The sequence below is a fragment of the Sus scrofa genome, chromosome 9 (assembly GCF_000003025.6).
Source record: "Sus scrofa isolate TJ Tabasco breed Duroc chromosome 9, Sscrofa11.1, whole genome shotgun sequence".
NCBI lineage: Eukaryota > Metazoa > Chordata > Mammalia > Artiodactyla > Suidae > Sus > Sus scrofa.
This window is the reverse complement of record NC_010451.4, coordinates 28,778,700-28,800,715: the sequence shown is the minus strand read 5'-3', so window position 1 is coordinate 28,800,715 and position 22,016 is coordinate 28,778,700. Positions and strand designations below refer to the sequence as shown.

The 22,016-nt window shown below is 35.8% G+C and overlaps 1 long non-coding RNA gene and 1 pseudogene across 1 annotated transcript in view; both read right to left on the bottom strand.

The window, feature by feature from the left end:
- The window catches only part of LOC110255421, a 498,014-nt gene that overhangs the window by 172,856 nt on the left and 303,142 nt on the right, over positions 1-22,016 (bottom strand). The gene's annotated exons all lie outside the window — the stretch shown is intronic.
- LOC100518676 lies at positions 18,534-19,962 on the bottom strand (annotated as a pseudogene).

The following is a 22,016-nucleotide window of genomic DNA, read 5'->3' as shown; positions in this document are numbered from 1 at the left end:
ATCAATATTAGAAACTTTACTTTTATTTGACAAATAAGAATAATTACTAATATATTTCTTAGTTCTCATTCATAATCACAGGGTTATGAATTAGGTTATAAGTAACTAAATTAATTTATACATCTTTTTTAACACATATTGCAAATGATTCAAGGTTCATGGAAGTGATTAGAAAATTGTGAGGTACACACCACTGGGCCCTCAAAATAGAATGTAGGAACTAAATTTTAAGTCCTTGAAACTAGACATGGATGATAAAGTTTCAGATACCAAATCCCGGGAATAATCAGCTATGAGAGTTGATCTATCACTTCATTTCACATGTATTGCTATAGATCTTTCACTGAATATACAGCATATTGACCTGAGTTATTGCAGTTGTGAACCCTTGTTTTTCATGAAAGAAATGGCTTACACTCTAGAAACCATTGAAACATCTCTGGGGAAATCATACAAGATCCGAGCTGTGAGGGAAAATATATATGATGCAAAGAAAAATAAATATTGTTAATGATAGGTCAGGTAAGGTTGGTAATAAGTTAGAGATTTCACTATACAATAAGGAATATATGGCATTTTTTAATTACATATGAAAAAAATCTATCTCACGATATTTTGTCAATCACTGAATTTGCAATCAAGAGCAGTATGTCTCTTTGCTCTGTTAAAATGAAAGCTGGTGGAATTTTTTTAAAGAAACAAAAAAATGTTGAGGTTTCTTTTTTGAGGACCTAAGCCAGAATAGAAAGTATCTAATATAAATCCTTAAAGTACATCTATCCAAAATTTCTAATTTTCACAAATAAAAAAGTCATATGTCAAAAGAAAAGTTTAAAGATGCAGAAAAAATTTAGAAAGCTGTTTTCTGAGCGTTTTAAGTTTGAAAAATCTCTCACCATGCATGCAGCAGTATACAAGCTCAAGTTTTACTTTTTGGCTTCTTGATAATTTAAAGTTCTAGGAAAAAAGTCTAGCTTTGGGGGGTAACCTGACTGTGCTCCTACAGCACCAATTTAAAAACAATCTAGGAGTTCCCTGATGGCTCAGCAAGTTAAGGATCCAGGGTTCTCACTGCTATGGTTCAGGTCGCTGCTGGGGCACAGGTTCAGTTGCTGGCCCAGGAACTTCTGCATGCTGCAGGCATGGCCAAAAAAAAAATGTTTTTAAAAAGCTTTGCGTCCAATTTTGCTACCATATCCCTCAGAGGGTCAAGGGCAATCTCCTAACCGGCGTGAAGAAATCATGTTGTCTAACTGTGGCTGAGTACTGCTTTGCTTCTTTGGTTTATTTGTTAGAAAAGAATGATCTCTGATAGCTGAATGTTGCAAATCTGCGCTCAAACTGACCAATCTGTGCTCCCTCTCTCATCTTTTGTTTGAGTGCTATATATAAAGAATATATAAAATATATGTGTAAATAATTACAAAGTTAACAGCTAACAAGGAAACAAAATTTAATAATTTTGGAAACCACTAAGTGCCATTTGCTGATCGAAGCCCTTCCCTCGTCACAGAAGAAACTGTGATCTTTAATTTTATGTTTCTCATTTATTATGTTAATAATCATACTAGTGTATTGTGTATGTATGTGCGTATGTATGATTAATATATCATTTTGCGCATTTATACATTATAAATTTTATCCTATTCTCTATATTCCTTTGTTAACTAGCTTTATTCTATATATTATGTTCCTGAGGTACATAATTTTTTTTCTTTTTTGGTCGCCCTGCAGCAAGTGGAGTTCCCGGGCCAGGGATGAGGTACGTCATTTTTAATGCATACAGCAGTACATTTATTTGTACTCCTGGGTCATATTTCATTGTACGACGTACCAACATTTTTTCTTCCAATCTCCTGTCGGTGGATATTTTCCCCTTATGGTGTATTTTTCCTTCCCAATCAAGGTTATCATGAACTTTCTTTTCCATATCTGGGTGCATAGGGGCAAAAATTTCTATTAATCATGTGCTCATGAATGAATTACGGTATCCTACGCTAAGCTTATTTTCAACTTAGTAGATGACAGCAAATTGTTGTCTGAAGTGGTGTGCAAGGAAAAGCTGCCAAATGTTTCTGCCAACGTTATTAGAGTCGGACTTTATTTTTCCAGAAAGTTATGTATAAAATGATGTTTCCTTGTGATTTCCTCAAATACTAGTTAGGCTAAAAATATTTATATGTGTTCACTGGACATTTGAGAGTGGAATTCTCATTCATAACTTTGGTTTATTTTCATTGAGGCTGTTGGTCTCATAATTAGTAGAAAAATATATATAAATATATACATAAGTATAATAAATGCCATATGAATAAGTACATGTATTATAAGACTATCATTTGTTAGTTATAGGAATTGGAAAACTTCAAACTTTGGCTTGTCCTACTATGTACTTAATACTGCCTTTTGATGAACAGATGTTATTGTTTTTAGTAATATAATGTGTCACACCTTCGATTTATAGTTTGTGCTCTTTTAGTGTGATTGAAAATACTCTTATTTCTTGTAAAGAAATTCTTCTGTTTTTTCTAAAATTTACGTAGTCTTGATATTTATATTTAAGTCTTTCATCTCCCTGGAATAAATGTCTTTTAGTATGATTCAAAATAGTCAATTGCCCAAATGACATTTATCAAAGAGGTATCCTTCTCTTAGATATCTTATCATATCTAGGTTTGATTTAGGCTTCTGGGATTTCTATTCTGATCCATTATGTCAAATACCCATCCTTACGATAATACCTTATTGTCCTAGTTCACCTCTAAAATAAGTCTAGAATTTTGGTAGGCATTTTCCTAACCTTATTAAATTTCGTTAGGTGTCACTTGGTCTTCTGCAAACATTTAAGAATTTGCATTATCATAATTCTCAAAATATAATTAAAATATCCTTTGGTGGACACTTTATGCTTGACTTGGCTTGTGCTTCTCTTCCTATCTTCCCTTAAGAAATGCTTTTAAACTCCAACCAACTGCAATTTCTTATCTATGAGCTGTGCTATCTGATGACATTCTTTTTATCTTAAACTATTTTAGTCTTTTTCTGATTAGAGAACATCTAAAGTTGATTATTGAAGCCTTCCTCTTACAGCTAAGAACTTGTTTTAGCATTCTCAAGTCTGTCATGTTGAATTTGTTTAACTTTGTATCTGTGTTATCTGTGCCATAGCAGAGGCCATGCCTGGACCTAAGTATATCCTGATGAGTGTTTTCAATTACTAACTATTGAGCCAAATACATCAAAAGAGGTCAAGGGCTTTCAAAAACATGCAAATCCTGGGATTGCTAAGGAAAAACAACCTCAAATTAGGAGTGCTGATTACATTGCCAGCCTTGAACTTCAAATTCTCCTGGAAACATTCCCATTGCTGATTATGGTATATAGATTGGCTTTGTTTCAGGACTGGAAAAAACCCATGAAATTGTTGTTACTTAGTAAAGGGCTTTATTTCTCTATGTTTTAGGCTGTGTTTGAGGTTCTGTATCACAAAATCTCATATACTTGGAATATCATGAAGCCTATGAAGTTCCTAAGATTCTTTGAGCCATTCTTTTCTCTACCTTTACTATGTTATACTAAAGACCCCCCAGGGATGTTACAACTACCCACAGGAAGAGGCAGGGCAGTAAGAACTGGAGAAATAAAACAATGGCACTATTCTAGCAACGTGTCATACGTCAAACATGTGCATAATTTATTTAATGACAGGAAATAGAAAATAAAGCATTAATTAATTTTCATGGCTCAATTCAAAGCCTTTTTGTTTTTGCATGCTTATGATGTAAAGAGGGTTCAAATCTGAAAATTACTCTTATCCATTGCGGAGACAGAACATAAACAGAGTAAGACAGCTGAGAGACAGAAAGTGTTCTTTTTATCATTTATGAAGTTTTAATGGAGAGTTTTTGTCTTGACCATTGCTTGTTGATTTTACTGATCTTTCTGAAATAATGATTAGTATTTCTATCAGTTTTATTATATTTCCTTTCACTTTCACTCTTTCTACCATTTATGTTCTATTTGCTACTATAGTTCTATTTTCTTGAGATAGATGTTTAGTTTACAGATTTTTAAACATTTTTTTTTTTTTTTTGCTATTCTTGGGCCGCTCCCGTGGCATATGGAGGTTCCCAGGCTAGGGGTCTAATCGGAGCTGTAGCCACCGGCCTACGCCAGAGCCACAGCAACGTGAGATCCAAGCCGCGTCTGCAGCCTACACCACAGCTCACGGCAACGCCGGATCGTCAACCCACTGAGCAAGGGCAGGGACCGAACCCGCAACCTCATGGTTCCTAGTCGGATTCGTTAACCACTGTGCCACGACGGGAACTCCTAAACATTCTTTTTCCTAAAATATACATGTAAATTCCAACTTATACACATTTTAGGTATATGCTACAGGTTGAATTGTTGAATATATTCAATTCAGAACTGTTTTCTAAACCTAATTTTCATTTCTTCTTTGATATTATTTATATGTATATTTACTCATTTCTAAACATATGGGGATTTAAAAATTCTTTGTTATTGACTGCTAGCTTAAGTCCACTATGGCTAGAAAATGTACTCTTATAATTTAAATCTTCTGCATTTTATTGATACTTGCTTTCCAACCCAGGATGTAATCAATTTTTGCAAAACTTCTATGTGTACTCAAAGTAATGGGTGGTCTGCAATTGCGGGGTACAAAATTCTATGTAGGTCAATTACGTCAAGTTGTTAAATGTGATGATGGGCAAATTTCCTGTATTCTTATAGCTTTCGTGTCTGCATTTTTCAGTCAGTTCCTGAGAGAGGTGGTTAAATTCACCCACAATAATTATAGATTTTTCTATCGTTCTTTTAATTCTGTCAATTTTTACTTTATATATTTTGAGGGTATGTAATTAGATAAATAAAACTTTTGAAATATTATCCCTTCCTGATGGATTTAGTGATGATGATGATGTATTCCTCTTTATCGCTAGTAATGCTTTTTGCCTTAAAGTCTACTTTTTTTCTGATATTGATACGATAACACTAGCTTTCTTTTGATTAGTCCTTGCATGGCATAACCTTTTTATTCTTTTACTTCCAAACTGTGATTATTTTAAATGCATTTCTTAAATTCAACATAGTTTTTTCTTTTACATTTAAGGAAATTGACAGAAACTACTTGGGTGAAATGAAGTTTTCAAATATATTCATCTACTTATTATTCAAATAACATTAGGGACTATTTATATAGCATGCACTACATTCCTAAAATATAATCAACTGTTTTCCGGATTTGTTTTTACAACTTTAAATTTTATTTAGTCCTCAGTTTTTTATTTTAGTAAAACAAATTTGCTTCACTAGCTCATTTTACAACTTGATAGCTCTTAATGTTTAGCCTATACTGATCTATGTAGAACATTAAATTCAGCACTGGGTCTATATAGTATAGAGAGGACAGTGATTTGTAGAGTTAATATAGCAGAGTAGTTAAGTGCACAGATTCTGGAGTCAAATTCTGTTTTTCCACTTAATTTGCCATTGGACAAATGATTTGGCCTCTTTAGGTTTCAATTTCCTTATCCATAAAATGAGATAGGTAGTAATGACACCTACCTCACAGAGTTGTTGTAAGGATTAAACAAGCTAATATGTAAGAAAATGCTTAGAACATTACCTGACATGTAATAAGCACTTCTGTACATACTTGAGTAAAGCAACAACATGTTATTATTAGCTATTAGGTCCAATAATATTATGATGAGTTCTTAGCTACAAAAAAATCTTGTTTTATTAGATTTCCAAGGATAACTAAAAGGCTCTGCCCAGCTTTTCTTTCTGAGCTTTTTATTCTACATCATGCCTATGCGTATGGAGCGTCTGCTAACACATTTGGATGTCTCTGTGCTTTTGTCCTCATGGCATCAATAGCCCATCTCTTACATCTAGGAATTCTTCTTAAACCTTCAAAATCCAACTCAGTATCAAATTATCCAAAATCCTCTCCTTAAATTCCCAAACTTGTGTGTCCAATATGATGGTCATTAGCCATGTGCTGTTTATTATTAAGCACTTGAAACGTGGCTAATCCATATCAAGATGGACTGGAAGTATAAAATGCATTCAGGATTTCAAGGCTTAGTTCAAAAGAAAACAAACAAGAAAAGAATGCAAAGTATCACGTTAATGGTTTTTATATTGGATTAAGTGAAATGCATCATTAAAAATATTTTCATCCATTTTTACCTTTTAACATGACTAATAGAAAATTTGATATTGATAGATCCATTTCCTTATAACCATATATTATTATGTAATTTTCTTTTACTTTGATATTCCCTTATCAGATTATTCATTCCCCAAGGGCAAGGCCTACATTTAATTCATTTTCAGATCTCTGGTATATTGCTGACGGCATGACCCATATTAAGTGCTCAATAAATACTTGTTGAATAAAGTAAGAGGATAAAATATTTTAAATGTTTCAGTGAAAGATAGTGAAAAAGTTAATCTCATAAGGATAATATGGCTGAAAAAGCAGAACAATTATATATAATAAGTGATTCTATTTGAAAAACAATAGTTCCCCAATTATAAATAAAGGTAGAAGCTAGGATTGAATTATCCAGAGCCTTAGGGAGCCAATGAGGCATGATTGTCCAAAATATCTGGCCCATGTAATCAGAAACACAGAAAGGATGTATGTCTTTGCCCACTCTATTCAAAACCATAAGGAGACATTTGGGAAAAGTCAGTGGCCACCCACTCTACTATCACTTCTCATTTCCTCCACTGGGGATATATAATATCTTTATTAATTTGTAAACTCTTAGAATAACATTTGATCTTTTGTTTAAGATAAACAGTCTATGTGCTTTTAATCTTTTCTAAAGCATCCTATTTTCCAAACCTTGTGATCGGTATCAATGTAATTGAATTTAACAAGCCTTCTCATATCTGTGAGGCACTGTGCTAAATGCTATGGAGGGCACATAATGAAGACATGTGTCTGGCTTCAACAAGTTAATAACATATAGTGAGAAATAGAGACATAAACTAACCTTAACCCAAAGCAGGAAAAAAAAAAAAGAATAATAGCTTTGCAATTCTAATCAAGTATGCAAGACAGAGAAAAGATAAAGAATGGGGCAGAGGTCTTATGCCCTACAATTTGAGGACTTCATGAAAAACAGAGACACGTTTTAGGAAGATCCATTTGTCCTCCATAGATTTTCTCTCAATGAAGCATAGAAAACAGAGCCCCATTAAGGATACAACAGGAAAAAATTAGTACTCTTACACATAAGCATTTGTCTCATTTTATGGACAGGCTTCTATTCAAATGTATCAAACATATTTCATGTGACAGACATTGTATTAGGCACAGGGATATGAAAAAGAATAGGACATGGACCCTACCTTGAAGATATGAATCCAGACCTATAGTAAATGAGCCTACAAAAAGCTAGAGTATCATATAAAAAGTATGTTAACAGATGGATTTCTAATAAGTTTTATAGCTAAATTCCTCTCTATGAGTCCTGGACAACCTAAGGTCATCTAATGAATAAATTAAATATTTGAGGTTTTCTATTCAATGGCTTTTCTTTGACATCTATTTGTCTGGCCTTCACCCTCTGTCTTTAAACCCTGCAAAGACAAGAACTATAGCTACAATTTTTTTTTTTTTTAAATCAAAGCTCCATGCCTTTGTTTTATACCCGCCCATTGACCATTCAACCTGACATTATTTAGGCTCTTAAAACAAAAAAAATGAATTCTCACTGGAATCTTTTCAGTATGGAGAAACACGATTCTTGATAATAGGAAACTTGTATCTGAGACCCTTCCTTTCTCAAAGCAATATTTTAGATCCTCAGAATATACGTTGATATTGTTCTCTGGTGACCTCTCTGCCTTCTTCCATTAAAGGGATTCTGACTTCCTGTGAAGAGGCTATTCTTTTATTCAGAAGTCTTAGAAAACAGAACCATTCAAAACATGTTTAAGTTCCAATAGATAGCTGCTGATTATAAGACACTGTGTTTAAAAATAAACTCTTACCTAAGGCTTTCTGAAAATGAGTTTTACTTTTGATAAAATAACTAAAACGGCTTTGAGTTCCTCTGAACAGACTGTAGGGCAATTGTCAAAATGACAACTCTTTTAACCTTACTGATCTCAGATTGAAAGTTTCCACCAACTGCAGTAGCAAAGAAACATTTTTAAAACACAGACTGCACACTAAAGAGGAGTAAGTGATAGAAAACACAGCCTATGCAGTAATAGCCTCTACGTCTTCTTGACCTCTTCTTTTATTTTAGCAACATCTGGGTACTAAAATTCCAAGTCTGCAAAGAAGCAGGGTCAGGGGAGGTAGTGGGGAACAGTTCCTATTGAAGTAACCTTTCAATAGTTTGCCTGTTTTTGAAAGATATGCAAGCCCTGGCCTTGCCTTGTTCATGTATGCCAGGGGAATCTGCAAAACAGATTACCCTGCAGAATAATTCTAGCCCTTACTCAACCATTCCCTTCAATCCAGGATATATCATTATATATCTAAGAATTCAGTTTATGATTTGTCCCGGTAAAATCTGTGTAATAGTTATACAGTTGTTCAAAATAGCTTCCACTAAGGAGCACAGTTACTAAGGGGCTATGAAGACAGAGACTATAGTGGATCTATTTGTTGTTCCCAGAAACTCATGCCAGGTGCTTTGCTCGAGGCCAAGAAGAAAGTAAGCAGCAGATCAGGGGCCATCAATCAGATCTCTTACCTCTGATCCACTCTGACTTCACAGCAGATCAGGGGCCATCAATCAGATCTCTTACCTCTGATCCACTCTGACTTCACAACAGCTTCCATAGCAGCACAGAGGCTACCTTTGCATCCCACACACAAACACATGTACACACTCATGCAAATATGTTCACACACACACACATAACATACACACGATCATTAAGCAAGGCACTGCGGTTTAAAAGATGATGGGATGACTGGAGTGCTGCCCCTGAATGGTTCAGGAATTTTCAGTTTAGTAGAGAAAAAAGACAATAAGGAGACCCAACATAATCTAATACAAGTTCTGTAAAACAGTCATTTCCAAAAATGCTGTTAAGAACCAGGAAAATGCAAGAGCAGCTCTGCTATTATCATGTTGTACGCACTGTTTTGTATGCTAGGGACTATGATGTTGTGGTTTCTCCACCATAACCTTGAAAAAGGGGCATCATGCCTTATTCATGTATTCTTTCAATGAGGTTATGTGTGACATCTACCTTGCTAAGTGCTTAGCATGAGTGAAGCAATGTCCCTATAATTGAGGAACACACATCCTAATAGGGAGAGAGACATAAAAAGGTTCTCATTTCAGTACCATGCTTGAATATAAAATAGTCTTAACATAAGAAACAGAATAGCATAGCATTAACACTTATGGAGCCTATATTATGGGTCAGATACTACTCTAATAGGCTACTTCCATTCATGTAATGCTCATAACTCCTAAGGTAACTATAATTACCATCCACATTGTACCAATGAAAGCATTGGTGCAGAGAGAACTCAAATATGTTTCATGATGTCAAAGCATTAATAAATAGAAGACACTCGATTTTAAAAAAACAGCCACAAAAACATGCTTTGAACCATCAAAATGCACTGCTTTTACAGTATATTAACACCAGCCCTAAGCTTTCTTGTGGCACAGTTTTCTCACCCATAAGATAAGGGTAAAAACAGGTTTCCCTCCAGTAGGGATTTTCTAAGTATTAATTAAAATTGTAGATATGAAGTTCTTGGATCTGTGTATGGTATATAGGGAATGCAGTGTATTCTTAATAGCAAATATTTATTGAATAGATGAATTATCATCTTAGAAAATCTGTGAAAGAAGTATATATTATCATCTCACAAGGACTATTTATCTCTAAGCAGTGGAGCTGCACCAGATATTCTTGTAAGATTTCATCTAACCCAATGAGGTTTGCTGAGTTTGGGGAGCTCTGGGGGTCATCTAATAACCTAGCCAGGAGCACTCATTTGAATGCCCCTGGGCTCTACCCTGTGCAGATTACATCAAGATTAAGTGCCTTGTCTCTGCGTCTGGAAAATACTATAGGTGCCCTAGCCATTATTTATAGCTTCAGAAAGTTTCCAATGTGATTGTCTGTGACAAATATGTCAATTTCACTGCTGTGATTATGCAGGCACCTAGCAGAGAGGGGTGTGCAATGTGTAATAGCAGTGCCTTTAAACTCTCTTGGGGATGCATTTAGAATAGTGAATTCTGTCATCATGCAATGCTTTTCTCACATCAGCTCTACTTCCTGTGCATGAATTCCAGGCAGCACTGGACATTTTATTCAGAAATAACGCATATGGACAAAAATCCCATTAGTTTTCAAGATGGTGAATAAACACCCAAAATATATTTTGATCAAAAGTTCTTCCTTGAAAAGAGTTAAGTGATCGTGACAGTTGGAAATCAGTTTTTCATTCCCCAATCTTAGAAGGATGATTTGGTATATCTAATTTAAAAATGATGCAAATAAACTTATTTTCAAAGCAGAAACAGACTCAAAACAAACTTACAGCTACCAAAGGGGAAATGAAGGGGGGGATAAATTAGGAGTTTGGGGTTAACATATACATGCTACTATCTATAAAATAGATAACCTAAAGGGACCTACTGTACAGCACAAAAAACTATCAATATCCTGTAATAACCTATACAGGGAAAAGAGTCTGAAAAAGAATTAATGTATGTATATGTATAACTGAATCACGTTGCTGTGCACTTGAAACTAACATGATATTGTAAAGCAACTATACTTCAATTAAAAAATTAAAATTAGAAAAGAAAGATGAATTACTATATTTAGATGACCTGCTTCTAACACAAAGTAAAAATCTTTCCCCTTCTCCTAAACTATAGCTTCTTTTGTGTTTCCTAGCACCTTTCTTTTCAATGGCTATGTTCAAGTTGTCAGAGATAAGACAGGAGGAGGATTTCCTATAAATGGAACCAACATTAGCATTGGAAGTAGCACCAGCAGCTGCAGAAGGAGATTGATGGCCCTGAAACTCTTATCTGGATGTCAAGATTAAGGCCTTGAAATGAAGGGCTTCATATGAACATTTGTTATCAGTAGCATTTCACATCATCTTTGCTGAAACCAAATGTTCTCCTATAGTCAGGATGTTTTATCATTCTATTTACAATAATCTCTACTACTAATCTCAATTTGGAGACTATTTACTTGCTGACTTAAATTGGAACAAAAATTAAATCGACCTGATCCAATTCTTTTTAAATTTCTCATTGCAGTGAAGAAATCGTATCTATCAACTATCTGATTCTGAACTTTGTTGTGCACCCAGCAATAGAACACAGATATCTTGACCCCAGCCACTACTTTTTCCAAAAATTACATTGCCTCCTCAATTAAAAAAACTTAAAAATAAGATCTTGGTAATTTAGAGGGAAAAAAACTCAAACGTAACAAAAGGTAATTGTGACATAAATCACTGCCTTGTAACATGCTAATTAAATTAGTGGGATTAGTTCAAGATGGATAGTGACATGAAAACACTTCAAGAAACTGGATTTCCCATTGTGGCTCAGCAGTTAGTGAACCAGACTAGCATCCATGAGGCTGTGGATTCGATCCCTGGCCTCGCTCAGTGGGTTAAGGATCCCGTGTTGCCCTGAGCTGTGGTGTAGGTCGCAGATGTGGCTCAGAATCCCCATTGCTGTGGCTGTGGTGTAGGCCAGCATCCTCAGTTCTGATTGGACCCCTAGCTGGGAACCTCCATATGCCACACAGGCGTGACCCTAAAAAGACAAAAGGCAAAGAAAAAAAAATACTTTAAGAAACCATAGTTGCAGATTAAAAACAACAATATGGATTTTAAAGGACTGAAGTGTTATTTTTAAAAAATAGGGGGAAATTATACCAACGTAAAAACCTTCAGCCAAGAATCACTGGGAACATCTGAAACACCCTGCTTTCTGTTAAGGAAGATTCTATTATCTATTGGCTTTGTAGGTAATAAGAAATATTGGACTTACTCTGCTTACCTTTAGGGAAGTGAGAAGAAGATACCCAGAAAAAAATTGAAAACATGTCAGGGTAAATATAAGTGAAACAGGGAGCCAGAACTCCCTTTTTGGAGAGCTATAATCTGACAATAACTGTGAAAACCATAACCTCCCAAAATAATGTATGCCTCCACTAAAAGCATACTATTTTCAGAGAACAGAAGATCTGATGAATTTGTGTAATAACCACAGATACTTTTTTAAAAAAATCACAAAACATTTATTTCTTATGACTTAGATGAAGGTATTAACCAGAAAGGAGAGGCACGAAATTTTATGGATGAAAGCGCTATTGAAGTACTATATTATTTTCATTTTTATATACGGTATTAATATATATTGACAAAGGATACACATCTCAAGTGTACAGTTCAGTGGACTCATGTATATATCTATGTAATCTACACTTAGATTAGGATATAGGTGCATATTTCCAGCACCTCAGCAGGCTCCTTTGTCCTCAATGCCAATAGTGCCACCCCAGGGAAACACCATTCTCATTTATATCGCCATTGATTAGTTTTTGTATGTTCCCAAACTTCATATAAATTGAATAAAATATAATTTTTGTGCAAGCTCCTTTTACTCTATATTACATCTATCAGATCTGCAAGTTCTGTTACATGTATTAGGAGTTTCGATTTCTTTGTGGCATTCCATTGCATTAATATACTACAATTTACCTAGCCACTCTCTGATGAACCTTAGCCACTCTCTGATGAATCTTTATATAAAAATTTCTAATTTTGAGCTATTAGCAATGAAACTGTCATGAAACAATCTTACGCATGACTTTTGATATACGGTACACTCATTTCAGGGTGTGTCTAAGAGAAAAACTTCCGTTACTTCAAATATACTTTTATTCCTGCTTCAACTCTATGGATTCACAAAAGGTTTGCAAGACCATTGAATTGTAAGGTCATAAAACTAAATGAAAACAAAACTCATGTGGATAACGATTCCCAGGCTAAGAGAGTATTTGGGGAAAGCGGGTTGAAGTTCCCTGTTGAGGTCATACCTCTGGAAGCTGGCCAGAAAAGGAAATGAATTTGCATCTGGAAAAATTAAACACTAAATCAAGCCACTCTAACAATATACACTAAAAGTTTCAAATAACTGTGAATGGTGGAGGAAAAAGAGTAACTGAGTTTGTAAAAGAATAAAAGAAGATCCCTGAAGGGATATGTACATCATTAACATGCTTTAGAGAAGCTATCTCTACCCCCACTGGGTGGTTCAAAGCCTGGTGATCTTCAGGTTATTAGTATGTTCATCTTCCGTATTCAATTTTGCAGAAAATGTTGTAGGACACATAATGAAAAAAATAACTGAGAAGTATGTTGCAAGGAGATATTGATTGAGGTCATAAGGTGGGCAGAGAGGAAAAGAATTACAGAAACTGGTCTGGGATTCATTTCTTTGCAAATAATGGAGTAACACTTCTGGGGGATGGGGGAAGGCAGGTGTTCCGGTTGAATTTCTTTGCAAATAAGCTAATAATTCAACATAGGATAACAGACAAATAATAATTGCTAGTGGAAGAATGCTTCTCTATGGAGTATTCTTAGAAGAATGATCCTGATTTAAGGTTTCTTATGGTAAAGAAACCAAGATTCTATGAAATTATGACACACTCCTTGAAAAAGTCTTGAAAGCTGGATATAAAATAGAGATGTTTCATAATTTAAATGCTTACACTGTGTAAGGTGACACGCATACCTCACTTGGAGAACTTTTCTATTACTGTGGGCCAGAGTGTGCTGCAATAGGAATAAAAGACCCAGGGTGCCACGTGGGATAGCCAAGGCCTCTCCCTGCTTTGCCAAGGCTACTGAGAGCTGGTGTCCTTGAACTGAGCAATAACTCAGACTTATTTGAGTGTGATAGGACAATCAGAAATTCTGTGTCAGCTCACAGTCAATGAACCATTAGTTTCACAATTAACCTTCATAAAATACAGGATGAAAAGAACTTCATCCTGGAATGTAAAAAAAATAAAAAAAGGTAGTTCCTCATACAAAACTGTAGCCGTTTTTGAGATCATATTTTCTTTAATGATATCTACCTATTCGTCTATCCCCTATCTATCATCTACAGTAAATTTATAGAGTTTAAGCACATGTCCACAAATGGAAACCTAAAATATTAATTAAGAAGTCAGAGAAAATATGTAAATATTGATTATAATATAAGGCTTTTTTCTTGTTATCTTTTCATCTCAAGATGATTAACTAGGAGGGACTGATTAATGAAAATGGAAAGTTTAGTGCTAAGGCCTGGCAGCTACATAAAAGAATAAAGTAACCAGGAGTTCCCATCATGGCTCAGTGGTTAACAAATCTGACTAGGAACCATGAAGTTGTGGGTTCGATCCCTGGCCTTGCTCAGTGGGTTAAGGATCCAGCGTTGCTGTGAGCTGTGGTGTAGGTCGCAGACACAGCTTGGATCCTGTGTCTATGGCTGTGGTGTAGGCTGGTGGCTTCAGCTCCAATTAGACCCTATTCTGGGAACCTCCATATGCTGCAGGTGTGGTCCCAGAAAAGACAAAAAGGCAAAAAAAAAAAAAAAAAAAAAAAAAAAAGAAAAGAAAAGAAAAAAAAAAAAGAATAAAGTAACCAGTACATTGTTTTTCCTCTTTTAGTGGAGAGGTTTTGCTGAGTTGCAAACCATTCATTGAATCAATAAACATGTATTAGCAGCATCTTCTATGCACCAGTTACAGTGCTTGATTTTGGAGCAAAAACAAAATGAATGACACATGCCTTACTTCTATTAAAGAGAGATTCTATCATCACAGTAAAGGAGGTATATAAATCATATATTATAATATGGTGCCGCAAATGCTGTGAACAAAAATCCCCAAGAGGTAACAGTTATACACCAGAGGAGGATCAAATGCAGAAGTGGGGTGGGTGAATGGGGAGGTGTAAACAGTGAAATAGTTTTATGCATTTATTTATTATAAAGTATCATTTCTATCTTAGAAGCAACACTTTTTCTTTGAAAAAAATTATCTATGTCAATAGGCTCTATACAGCAATAACAAAATGTAATGAAGGTATTTGTTGGGGCCCACTGCCTAGGAGTTCTTCATAATCACTTACCTACGGAAAAGACAAATAGAATTGAATGAAAGCATCTGCTTGTTATCAACTATAAGAATCACATTAGTACTTAGTTGAAATATTTCACAGAATCAAAACACAAAAATGGAACAGACTGTAGCACTCTGATTTTTCTCATCTGCCTTAATGAATGTACCACATGGAGCTTTTTCAATCAAATTGCTGGCAGAGAAGAAACTCTAACCTTGGCACAAGAGGGAGCCTAATGTTTTTATAAAACACATATTTTTAAGAATAAGGAAGATAAAATGTAATCTGGTAAAATATACATAACCGTAGTTGACTAACACTAAAAATCAGATTGTTCTCTCTCCCATTTTCTCTCCTGATATCACGATGTGCTCATTCTCCTCTGTGGATTCCTAATTTTGCTGGCATCTATGTATAAAAGGAATAATAAGACAGGTGTTTCTAGTCTTTAAACCTGTAACATTCATATATGGAAAATAACAATTTTCTGAATTCTCTCTGGTTTACCATAGTCTGCGTTTTCTGGATCTCTGTATTCATAATAGATAGCTTCAGATGGAAGTCATAACTATCCCCACCACAAAAATCACCAGTTGCTTTATCCAACTCTGAAAAACTGGTGGATTCAGTGAAAATAAAATCTTGATGTCTAACTAAAGCTGATTATTTGAAAGGCTCTCTGGCTGACTAGCTCATTTTATAAATGCAGAGGTACTAAAATTCAAGGGCTCATTTTAGACTAGAAAACCTAATGATTCAGCTTTTATCTCTTCAGTGATGGTTGTCAACTCCAAAATAGAGAGGATTTGTGAAAAAGAAAAAAAGAAATCTACTTAGTATCTATCTGTGGCAGGCACTGTATTAAACTGTGTGTGTGTGTATAGTCTCATTTAATCTTTAAAAATAACCAATGAAGTATTACTTCCCATTTCATAGATGAAGAGGCTGAAAAGAAGACAAGTTAACTTTTTCATTTTGCAACTATTAAAAATGATAGAGCTCAGATTTAAACTTAGGGCCATGGAGTTCCTGTCGTGGCTCAGTGGTTAGCAAACGCAACTAGCATCCACAAGGACGCAGGTTCCATCCCTGGCCTCACTCAGTGGGTTAAGCATCCAGCATTGTCATGAGCTATGGTGTAGGACGCAGACGTGGCTTGGATCCTGCACTGCTGTGGTGCAGGCTAGCAGCTACATCTCCGACTGGACCCCTTTGCCTGGGACCCTCCATATGCCATGGATGTAGCCCTGAAAAGACAAAAAGACCAAGATAAATAAATAAACTTCGCCCCAAATCTTACCCCTTAGGTGAGCAATAGATGTCTATTCAAAGCATCTTGTTAGTAATACAGGGAGCTAATTGAGTAATATGGACATATATCTACAAACATATTTCTGATGCTAGGAAATGATAGATTAGACAGATAGATAGACAGACAGATACAGATAATAGACAAATCAGAATGTTAAGGTTGTTAGGGTAGCATCATTTCTATATAATTATATGTATAATATACTTAATATATATAAATATATCTTATGTTTATGCTTACCAATTAAGTCTTTGACATACATTCTAAATTCTACATAAAAATAACTACAGGAAAGAGCCTTTTGATGATGATAAGACAGTCTCAAAGGAAAATACAAGTAATACCATTCTCCAGCAAGTAACTGCAAATAATCTTAAAAACTTAAGACTACTATTTTAAATTTCTGAAAATGAGTTTTTCTATGTAATTTTTCCATAGCATTTAATGTCCATAAATCTTGGGGGAGTGTATTATTTCAAATGAAAATATCAACATTCTCACAAATTTGCAAACCAGCAGCATGCATAAAATAAGAAGTGGAAAACAATGGCCAGAATATGATATTCTAAAACTAACTGTAGAAAGACATAATCAATTTTTTTTCTAGTCACCCAAATCACCTCAAGATAAATGATGCAGTATAATTAAGTAGAGAAAAGTTTACTTTGCTCAGATCCATTGGGAGCAGTAAATCTTTTAACACTTACTGAATTTGTGCTAATTAGTTATCCATGAAAGGCACTGTTGTTATTAAAAATGATTGTAGAGTTTTAGTAAAGGAAAGAAAAAGAACTATTCAGGTAAATTGAAGAATTTTTCAGTTAAGAATCAAAGGAAAAGGAAATGGCACTTGTTTTTACACCTTTATCAAAATAAGCACAAAAGGCATTAAAGATACATCAGCATCTAGGTGAACTGACAAGTGGAAACAGGAAAATTTGAGCATATGCTAGTATCATGTGGTATGAAAAAGGTTTAAAGAAGTGTAATTTAACTATTTTGGTACTTGGAATGGGGAAAAAGGCAATTCTACATTTTTCTAGCATTCGGGTCATACAGAGAATTGTTTTAAGTTATTTGGCCTTTTTGAACCTCCCTTTCTTCTTTGGTAGTCAAATAAAATTTGATCTTGCAGGGTTTTTGCCAAGATCACATGAAATAAGGAATGTTAAAACACTCTGAAAGCTATACAGAGCTATAAAAACATAGGGTATTTTTATTACTTTCTAGAGTGAAAATTATTCAGAGCTAATAAGAAGTATGTAGTAGTGTGAAAACAAGAAGCAGCCAGAGGGGTTGAGTAATCCATTTAGGAAAATCCACATTTTAAAGGAGTTCTAGCCAATCTCACTGGTCATATTAAATCAATGATGCAGTCACTGGCAGTAGGATACAGCGTCCCTGCCCTATTTTTCCTCATTCATCATTCAATGGGCTGGACCACTTTGAAAAACGAAGAGAGAAGCAGATGGGGAAGCTGGTTAGATGCTGTCATATCTGGTTTTGAATCTATGTAGGTTCTGCTTCAGCCTAAAAAAAGGAAGATCAAGGTTTCTTAATCCTCCAAACCCAAAAATAGGCATGGCCTGCTGTAGAGAGGAGAATTACATTGAAAGAGGTTTTTATTCAGTATTAGCTTATGGATCCCAGTCTCCAAGGCATCATCTTAAGAGGCAAGTCCCTCTCATAGCTAAACAATTATAAGGACAATAATATTGATTACATTTTACAAGAATGATATTTTGCCCTTAGCTGTAGATGTCATGCTTTGAGGAGCCCACTATGTCCTTGCCTATTCCTGAGTTCCATACTGAATAGCATCATTGCTTTAGCTTTTCTATTCACATCCAAATGAATGGTGACATGCAACCTCAAGATAGCAAAGGACAAAGACAAACATCAATGAAATACAGTGAGGTAGGACTGGAATTTATAAAGAACCAAACTAATAGTCTTTTTTCTTAATTTTTAATTTTTTTTTTTTTTTTTAGAAATTTTCCATCAACCTGCTTCCATTTTAAGAGTTTGTGGAAGAACAGCTTAAGACTGCTCAGTGGTTGTTTCTCCCCAGTCAGTGGTTTGGGCAGGGGGAGCTTCAGGCAAGTCTTCAGTGGCAGGCTGAGCACTCCAGTCTTCAGAGGGACCTGCTGGATGGGCACAGAGGGCACCTGCATGCCTTCAGATCAGTCTCCCACTTCAGGTTAAAGAGCAGTGAATTCAGGAGCGGGAGCCGTCCATTTACCCTGAAATTACGCCTTGGTCACAGCTTCCCAGCTGCTGCCTTCTCTTCGTTTGCAATCTCTTCAGGATCTCTGCAGAAGGAGAAGTCAGGCATGACCTCCCATGAGTGTTCACTGGAGGTGGTGCCACACATGCACAGAACTTCCCAGGCGAGCATCTGCCACATCAGACCCTCAAAGTGAGCTCCCTTGCTGTTGCACAGGATGGTGATGTCCACATGACACAGAGGAGAGTCTGTGTTACACATGGCCGTGGGAGGCAGGTGAACATAAGAGGTCTCTAGGAGAGGCTGGTGGTCATCCCTGGGAACAGTAACCACCAGAAGTCTTGGCTCCCGGAAGGCTGCCTGGATCTGGTTAGTGAAGGTTCCAGGAGTGAAGCAGCCAGCAACAGGGGTGGCTCCGGTGGTAGCAGAAAACTTGAGCGTAGATTTCAGGCCAGTATTCCCAGAGGATGTTTCAATAGGAGCCATGGCACAAGTTGCCAACAGAAGCTTCTGCCAGGTTCACTCCAGATTTTTGATGTGATACATACCATCACTTTTCCTTTTGTAGATATACTGTTCCACTTGGAAGCCAAAGTTGCTGCCACTTAAGTAGGTTCCTGCTGGAAGGGATTTGAGGACATCCTCCTCCTTCATTGTGAAAGTTTCCCTTCAACTTAAGAAGGGAATGCAGAACAGCTCTGTATGGACCACTGTCTGAGTAGTGTGGAAAAGCTGATAGTATTTTTATATCCTTACTATGTGCCTGCACTGAGGAGTAACTTGACTAACATTTCTCCTTTAGTCTTTAAAATAATCCTATAAGAATATTTTTTTAATTATTTCAAAGCTTTCAGATAAGAAGGATTAAGTTTAGAAAGGTTAAGATGTTGAAGTAATGATTGCTGCAGTCAGCAATCAACTCCAAAATCATGGCCCATAATCCTGCCCCTATCACAGTGCTTCAGAGACTCTGTGAAATTTCTGTACTCAGTTTTGCTTTTGTTTTGTTGTAATTGTGTTACCAGCAAGGAAATACTGTCATCATCAAAAAAAAAAAAAAATTCATTAGAGAAATTCAACTGGAAAACAGATATAAAAGTAGATAATCTGAGAGTGAAGTCATAAAGAAGAGGCCTTCATTAATAACCTCTAACACCCCTGCATTGGCCACTGTAGCTTTTTTTCCAAAGCTCTGTCCCTTTCTAGGACTCAGAAAATCACTCAACAAGCTAACTTGTATCATTTCTCTAAAAACTGCTCTTAGTAGGGCAGATGGAGGTAAAGGGGTGACCTGGAATAAGATTACTAAAAGGGAAAGGGAAGAAACAGAAAGGAGATAAGAATGGAATCAAAAAGTTAATTTGCTTATTTCACAATTCAGCCTACGATCAGTCCTGGATTTAAGACACTCCATGTCATTTATGCTAACGATTTGAATGCAAATTTATTTTGACCAGCATACTCTCAGATTATGAATCATACATTTGCCTAGTCACATCTTACATTAAAGAAATGTCTGGCTTATAATTGATTCATTTGTCCTTAAAGAAGACAGATGAATAAATGCATTTTAAAGGCAACATTAATGAGTAAAACAGCATTTTAATTAATGTGCCTTTAATTAAACAAAATAAATTTTCTTCACAAGGTCCTGATTTCTTTTTTCTACCCCCTCTAGGAGAAAGAGCAGCATTAAATGTTTCAGCCCATTAAGTTTTAAAGTTTTAAGTGACTGAAAAGTTGGATTCCTGAATCTACATTACAATTCATTCACAATGGAAAACTAATAGCTCATAAATGAAGCTTCTGTTAAAAGTAAATTGTATCAAACATGTTCCTGAAATGAGCATTTTTGAAAATGGAATTAATTTTTACTTCTGTCTTCTGCCCCAGGTGTGCATAGACCAACAAAGGAATACAGCAGCTGCAATGGACCAGAGCAACTAGAGAACCAAAGGTATGAACATCTGCAGCTGCAGCTTCTCATTAGCCATCTATTTTTTCCTTCTATTCCAAGGTATAAATCTTATAAATTATTGTTGGATTTATTCGCATGCAAACAACATAGCCTAAGCAAATGTGACATCAGGCCCACAAAATATGGGTAAGAAGATTCTCCTTTTTTTTTTGGTGTGGGGGACACACACATGGCATATGGAAGTTCCTGGGCCAGGCACCGAACTCATGTAACAGCAGTGACCTGAGCCACTGCAGTGTCAATGCTGGATCCTTAACCCGTTATGCCACAGAACTCTGAAAATTCTCTTTTTAAAAAATAGACAATTGACAAATAATAGCTTCAAAAAAGTTGTCTTCTGTGAAACGTGGACAGAGTGAAGTCTCATTATCTCAGCTGGGGAATCATCTACTGTAAGAATTAAGAATATTGTAACAATATAGGAAAGCAGACGTAAATTTGGTGTCCCCGGAATACATTAAGAAATAATGGTGGTCTTCTTCAGGCTCACGGTTCAGATTCTGTCAAGCAGTGTCCAATCTTCAAAGAACAAGAAATCTCCATGAAAATTCTAATCTCTGGCATGCCAAGCCAATGTATTCTAATTAGAATCCTTTGTTTTCCACCTCAGTCAGTAGTTTTCGAACTTTACCATACATAAAACATACCCCAGGATGCTATTCAAAGTGTAGAATCCCAATCCCATTCTAAGCTCAATAGCCCTGGGAGACAGTTTAGAACCAAATCCATTTATCCTATGTGATTCCAAAGCCAGTGGTCTGACGACCATGAAGAAACCCAGACCTCTGAAGATGTTATTTTCCTCATACATTTTTGTAGAAAACTTGTTCAATACAAGAGAAACAAAATTCTGAAAAGAAAACATCATTCATAGTCCCATCACTCAACATACCTACTATTACATCAGGACAACAACTTCTAGGTGTACATGTATAGTTATCCACAGTTTTCTTCATGCTGTATTATAGTTAATACATTACATTTCAAAAACTTTCCTTAAGTCATTAAAAACTGCTTGTGCATAAAACTCTGTGATGAATGTATTTTTTTCTGAATATTTCAAGACATCATTCTATGGTCTTCTAACACAGTGCTGGTGATGAAAAGTCTAACGACAGATTTCTGGTTACCCATAGGTACTTTTTTAAAACTGAAAGCTTAGATGACTATCTCTTCATGTTTGGTATTTCTCCCCCCCTTGTCTTTTTGCCTTTTCTAGAGCCACACCCGCAGCATATGGAGGTTCCCAGGCTAGGGGTCGAATCAGAGCTGTAGATGCCAGCCTACACCACAGCCCCAGCAATGCCAGATCTGAGCC